Genomic DNA, 7380 nt, shown 5'->3' on the forward strand with positions numbered 1-7380 from the left:
TGTATTGAATAACCAATAGAATGAACCACCAATCTATCAGTTATTAGACCAATAGATAATCTACAAGCAAAAGAATCTTAGATCCAAAAGCATGCTGGAGGAGATCATGCTCAGGATTTAATATGGTCAATAAAATGAAATTAATGATTCCAGTCTTATCAAAGATTAAATATATTGAAATGTGACAGAAGTGAACAATTCAAGCAAATTCTAGGAAGAGTTCACTTGAACAATCAAATAAATGAGTAACCACATAGATAGGCTAGCTATACTGGATAACAGCCAGGTCATAGGAAAATGCTCAAAGACGTTTTGAAAGGAAGTATTTCAAACATACACTTAAATGGAAAGGTTCGCTGTTGCAAATTATACCCATCTAATTGATCTCTATTCTCAGGCTGTCACCTGTGGCAGCTCCTTGTGGGTTTTCACATGGAAGTCCTTGAAACATATAATATGTAATCAAGAGAGCTTTTTTCAAATCTTCAGGTGTCTTAAGTGTCAAATTTCTACAGCTCAGACACGTACAAAAACAAATATTGGAACCATTATCTGGAGTCATTAACTTTTAATTAACTGAACAAAAAAGAGGAGCAAAGAAAAGGCTTCAAAGATCTATTCTAAGAGTTCAAATAGTTTATTTCATACAAGAATATACATCCCCACTTGATTTAATATAAGATTATTATCCCAGACTCTGAAAGAATTACCTCCAGGTCATGCTTTCAGGAGACTAAACAGCTGCTAGACCAGCTTTTCGAATTAGGACATCATAATGTTATGTTCATTAGGCCAGACACATGACAGAGCAAAGGAGAATTTTATTTCTCATGTTCCGCATGAATGCAGTTCCAGAAGTCAGCAGGGCAAATGTTCAGGATTAAAATGCAAGAATTAGTTTCCCTCTTAAAAACAAAAACAAAAACCCTTAGATCGAACATGTATAGTCACGGGTGGTGGTGGTGAGCTTATTTTTACCAAGTAATACACAAAAATGTAAAAGCAGCCCTTCTGAATCAGACCAAAGGTCCATCTAGTCTAGCATTCTATTGTCCCAGACATACTTGAGAAGCTCACAAACAAGACATGAAGGCAAGAGGTACCCCCGTTGCTGCCTCCTCCCCAGCAACTGTTATTCAGTGGCATATTGTGTCCACCCCCTGGCCAATCTATTTAGTGATCATAGTTATTAGCCACTGATAGACCCATACCTCATGAATATGAGGAAATGTGCTCCAAGTCTTTCATCATGTTCATTTTCCTTGTTAATCTAGCATATTTATCACTATAGACAGAATCAAGTGCAAGAAACATTAGTAGATTTTAATGATGTTATGCAGAAAACCACCATCCTTTAATTATCAGTATTATGTATTACTCTACTCTAATTATCAGTACTATGTGCTACTCATGTATAGTATGCAAACAGCTCTTTTCCAAGTGGCTTTAGTTTAGCAACAATTTTCCTTACACTCAATACACAAACTGCATATAAGGAAATGTAGGAGTGCTCCAAGGAATGGTATGAACAAATATTTTTATTATTTATTATTTATTTACACAGTCAGACAGGTGTTATTGACTGGTTTGTTTTATCCAGACATCGAGTCCTTCCCAAGGACCTGGGATGGCTGAACTTTATTATCAATGTTGTTGCTGTTATTATATATATCGTCGCAGAATATAGGCTGTATTATTATTACTGTATTATGTATTATGTATTATTATTTATTCAATTTCTATACCGCCCTTCCAAAAATGGCTCAGGGCGGTTTACACAGAGAAATAATATATAAATAAGATGGATCCCTGTCCCAAAGGGCTCAGAATCTGAAAAGAAACACGAGGACCTGTCACTGGAGGTCCTGTGCTGGGGGTGGATAGGGCCAGTTACTCTCTCCCTGCTAAATAAAGAGGATCACCACATTAAAAGGTGCCTCTTTGCCAAGTTAGCAGGGAGAAGTAATGTGAGTAATATGAGAAGTAATAATAACAGATAACATATCTTTCTAACTTACCATCCTGTGTTAAAGTTTTTGTTTCTGAATTAATGGTTTTCTTTTCTAATGTGCACAAATTCTTCAAAATCCATCTACAAGAAGCTAGCAAGGCCTAGTTTTTAGAATTTTAGTATTCTAATAATGAATTTTTCCTCTACAGCTATTACATTTGTTTTTAATAATTACTATATTTTAATTTTTTATGGAAACCATCTAGACATGCATATTTTAGGTAGTGTATAAATATGAATAATAAATAATCTTTTATTTTATTGCAGCGATTTAGAATGAACTCCTTTTAAAGTGAAAAATTGCTTCTATTTCATCTTGTCCTTCATGATGTTGTTTTCTTTTTTACTTTTTTCCATCTTTTGGTTTGTGATCCATTATAGAAAAAACGTGTGTAAAATTTAAAAAGACAAAGTTTGTTAAAAGACTAATCTATAAGGGTTTTCCTCTCCCCAGTAATAATAATGTTATGTTTATTTGTTTATTTATTTATTTATTATTAAAACTTTTATACCGCCCTTCTAAAAGGCTCAGGGCGATTTACATTAAAACACCATTAAAATCAGTTAATAAGTAAAACAAAAATTATAAAGATTAACAATTAAAAACATCATAAAACAATTAAATAATCAGAACAATTTAAAAACAAATTTTAAAAAGCTGAGAAGCCTGGTTGAAGAGATGTGTTTTCAGGCGTTTTTTAAAAATTGCCAGAGATCGGGAGGATCGTATCTCAGCAGGGAGAGCATTCCACAATCTCAGGGCAGCAGCCGAGAAGACCCGTCTCTGTGTAGCCACCAAACGAGTTGGTGGCAACTGGAGACGGACCTCCTCAAGTGACCTCAATGGGCGGTGGAAGAAGACGCTCTCTTAAATACCCAGGGCCTAAGCCATTTAGGGCTTTATAAGTTATAACTAGCACTTTGTATTTTGCCTGAAACCTATTGGCAGCCAGTGTAACTCCATCAACAAAGGAGTAATGTGGTCTCTCTGAGATGACCCAGAGACCAACCTGGCTGCCGCATTCTGAACCAACTGAAGTTTCCGGACTATGTACAAAGGCAGCCCCACGTAGAGTGCATTACGGAAGTCAAGTCTGGAGGTTACCAACAAATGTACCACTGTTTTGAGGTCACTGATCTCAAGAAACGGGCACAGCTGGCGTATCAGCTGGAGCTGATAGAAACCACCCCTCAACCTGAGAAACCAAGGAGAGACGTTGATCCAGAAGTACTCCCAGACTGCGGACCTGTTCCTTTTGGGGAAGTGTGACCCCGTCTAGAACAGGCAGATCAAAATCATCTCTAGAGTTCCGACCCCGCACAACAAGTACCTCCGTCTTATCTGGATTCAGCTTCAGTTGATTCTCCCTCATCCAGCCCATTACTGCTTCCAGGCAGGCATTTAGGGAGGATATGCCAACTCCTGAAGAAGCTGACATGGAGAAGAAGATCTGGGTGTCATCAGAATACTGGTAACACCCAGCTCCAAATCCCCTGATGATCTCTCCCAGCAGTTTCATGTAGATGTTAAAAAGCATTGGAGAAAGTATGGAGCCTTGAGGGACACCATACTTAAGCTCAGATTTTGAAGAGCAACAATCTCCAATCGACACCATCTGGAATCTGTCCGAGAGGTAGGAGTGGAACCACTGTTAAAACAGTGCCTCCCACCCCCAACACCCTCAGATGTTCCAGAAGGATACTATGGTCAATAGTATCGAAAGCTGGCAAGAGATCCAAGAGGACCAACAGAGTCACACTTCCTCTGTCCATTGCCAATTGGAGATCATCCATCAGGCCGACCAAGGCAGTCTCCACCCCATAGCCTGCCCGAAAACCTCCAAGACCGCCTGGCGCTGAGAGGCCACCACCCTCTCAATTACCTTGCCCAGCCATGGGAGATTGGAAACTGACCTATAATTGCTCAACTCTGAGGGATCTAACGCAGGCTTCTTTAGAAGAGGTCTAAAGATTGCCTCCTTAAGACAAGGAGGCATCCTGCCCTCCCTCAGAGAAGCATTTATGATTTCTACCAGGCCGCCTACAACAGCCTCCCTGCTAGATGGAACAAGCCATGTTGGACAAGGGTCAAGAGGACAAGTGGTAGGCCTCACCGCTCCAAGCAGCTTGTCCACATCATCAGGAATCACAAACTGAAATTGATCCAGTCGAATTGTATAAGAGGAGTTGTCGGACACCTCCAGTTCTGACTTCAAATTAATCGTGGAGTCTCCATCCAAGTCAGCCCGAATCCGAGAGATTTTGTCTGCGAAAAATTCATTAAACACACCACAGCGGGTAAGTGATGCTTCCAAATTCTGGTTCAAGGGACAGGGGGCAGATACTAGTCCCCTCACAACCCTGAATAACTCTGCCGGGCGTGAACTCGCAGAGGCAATACGGGCAGAAAAGAACCGCTTCTTTGCCGCACGTATCGCCTGAGCATAGATCTTTAAGTGTGCTCCATGTCATAATCTGTCGGATTCGAGTCGAGTTTTTCTCCACTTGCGCTCCAGTCGCCTACCTTGCCGCTTCAGCCCCCGTAGATCTTCCGTATACCAAGGGGCCAATTTTGAAGCAGGTCGGAGGGGACGCTTAGGAGCAATCGTGTCTACTGCCCTGGTGAGCAAGTTGTCCCAGTTCTCAACCAGGGCATCAACAGGCTCGCCAGCACAGCCAACATTGAATCCCTCCAAGGCTTCTTGGAATCCTACCTGATCCAGTAACTTCTTTGAGCGGACCATTCTAATAGGCCCCTCGCCCCTGTGAAAGTGGAAAGCAGTTGTAAGTCCAACCTTCACCAGATGGTGGTCCGTCCATGACAATGGGGAGATCGTAGGAGTCCCCACCCATGGAACACCACCCTGATCAGAATAAAAGACCAAATCAAGTGTTTGACCTGCAATATGCGTTGATCCAGAGACCGCTTGCGATAGGCCCATAGTTGTCATGGCCGCTATGAACTCCTGAGCTGCCCCGGACAAATTGGTCTCAAAATGAACATTGAAGTCCCCCAGCACCAAAAGTCTGGGAGACTCCAACGCAAGTTCCGCGTTCAAGTCCGTGAGCTCAGTAAAGGATTCCGTTGGACAGCGGGGTGATCGGCACACCAACAGAAGTCCCAAACTATCCCTGGTCCCCAAACTCAAGTACACACATTCAATATGGTCCGATACCCTGACAGGGACCCTGGTGAGGGAGATGTTATCCTTATAGACCACAGCCACTCCACCTCCCCGCCCACGTCCCCTCATCTGCTCCTCTACAGAATATCCTGGAGGGAGAAGCTGGGACCAAACTGGACCACTAGCCTCCCCCAACCAAGTCTCAGTAATACACATCAGGTCGGCCCCTTCATCCATGATCAAATCATGGATGAGTTCTGATTTATTTTGGACCGACCTGGCATTGCAGAGGAGCAAGGTAAGGTTATGTGGGATCTTGGCAGTTACTCCCCGAGGTCAAAGAGCTGGCAGGACAGCTGGAAGCGGGGACAGCTATTAGATTTCTGACTACCCTTCTCCTGGAACAGCCTGCTGACCTGCCAACGTTATTTCTTCTATTCCCCACCACCACCGGAATATTTGTAGTTATAGCACAGATTTGTCTGCTTAAGTTTACTAGGGAGTCACATCCATTGCAGCTGTCATTGAACTTCAAAAGACAAAATATTCTCTGATGACAAATGGGGGAAACTGGTATCCAACTAAGGACTAAAACTGGCCAGTATGTGAAGTTTCAGGTGCTATTTTGAGTTTAAATGTTTGCTATAGCTGAATGTTTTTCATTATTGTAAGGTGCTGAAATCTCATGGTAAACAGAGTGGGGTCTAAAAATAGTTCTAGAAATAAATAAAACTGAACATCCCTTGCTGCCCTCAAACCAAATAAGATGTTGGTGATAGCATAGTCAAGTCTAACTACTCAGAAACGTTCATACATATTTTGAATGTACAACAGTCAAATGAAGAAAACAGAAGCATTGTTTTCTGTGAAGCATCATCAAAACAGTAGTAAGAAAGTTGTTTTTAAGGTTCTGACTTGCAATTAACAAGTTTTCCATGACTGGCAATATCACCAAATGGCTTCCATGTGCATTGTCCACCTTCCCAGCTAGTCAAGCAAGACTCCATTCCTTTCTTCCTTTGGTCCCATTGCCATACAAAAATACAGTTCTACCCTCCCAATAGCTCAATTTGCCTCTGAAGCAGAGCAGCAACAGGTGACTTGAGATTCCTGGGATTGAAGTTTTAGGATGAAAGTGAGATCTCTCTGCTTTAAGTTCTGTTATATAGCACCTTGCATCTCAAGAAAAATTTTATTTTCTAACAGACTATTTTATAGTCTGTCTCACACTCTGTTCCAACAGAGAACAGCAATCTCAAACTCATAGGCAGGAGTCTTTCCCTGCTCTACTAACTGATATCTTTTACTAAAGTTGCCAAGGACTGAACTTGGGACTTTTTACGTGCAAAATATGTATTTTACCGCTGACCTATGGGCCCATTGTTTAAAGTTTTTCCTTTTCAGGATTTAAACATATTAAAGTGGGTTGTTGTTTTTCACCCCATGTGTGGACAATATAATGTTAGTGGCTGACATCCTGAATACTGAAATGTGCATATTAGGAGGGGTTACAAGTACACACCGGAAGCCCACACAAAACTCCCCCCAATCCTCCTATGCATGTGCTATTGTGCCAGAGCCCTAATACTTGCAAGTGCTGTTTGTGATCAGAAACATGTTGCTGACTCTCAGCATTAAGGCTCTGGATTTAATAGTCAGCCATCAATTTAAAGAAGTGGGGGAGGTAATTACTTTAACAACTGCTTGATATTCTAGCTCATCTGTGGAAAGCAAGGTAATATAGGGCAATTTGTTGGCTGGCTCAGGGTTTTTAAAAAAATTAGTGAGTGGCATTCAGAGGTCCGATGGAGCTGTACACTGTCAATGGAAGCAGAGTGATAACTACACTTATACAAAGATCTCCATGGATGCAAGAAACCTTCACACGAGTGCAACTCTCTTTTGTTCATGGGAGGCAACTTTGTTCATGGGAGGTCCTTTGTTCACGGGAGGCAAAAGGCAACTCTCCTTTTGTCAAATGGCAGTCTTCTGTGGAAGGGCTGAAAGTCACCCACCGAGCCTTTTCTCATGATCATGAGAAAGGGCTCGAAGGAGTGAGGGGAGGAAGCCATTAAAAGTTTACCTCCCCTGCAGACTATCCGTTCCTTTTTGCTGGGTGTACAGATCTCACACCAAGACGATCCTCCGCTGCTGCTGGCAGCAGGGAGGTTTGGGGGCCTGGAGGCCCTCAGAACTCCCATAATGCACCATGCAAGTGTGTGGTGCATTATGGGGATTCCCCTG

At 42.1% G+C, this 7380-nt stretch overlaps 1 protein-coding gene across 3 annotated transcripts in view; it reads right to left on the minus strand.

Moving 5' to 3' along the window:
* Positions 1 to 7380, minus strand: part of TIAM1 (TIAM Rac1 associated GEF 1) — a 158787-nt gene that overhangs the window by 123564 nt on the left and 27843 nt on the right. The gene's annotated exons all lie outside the window — the stretch shown is intronic.

This window comes from Hemicordylus capensis, chromosome 3 (assembly GCF_027244095.1).
Source record: "Hemicordylus capensis ecotype Gifberg chromosome 3, rHemCap1.1.pri, whole genome shotgun sequence".
Lineage (NCBI taxonomy): Eukaryota > Metazoa > Chordata > Lepidosauria > Squamata > Cordylidae > Hemicordylus > Hemicordylus capensis.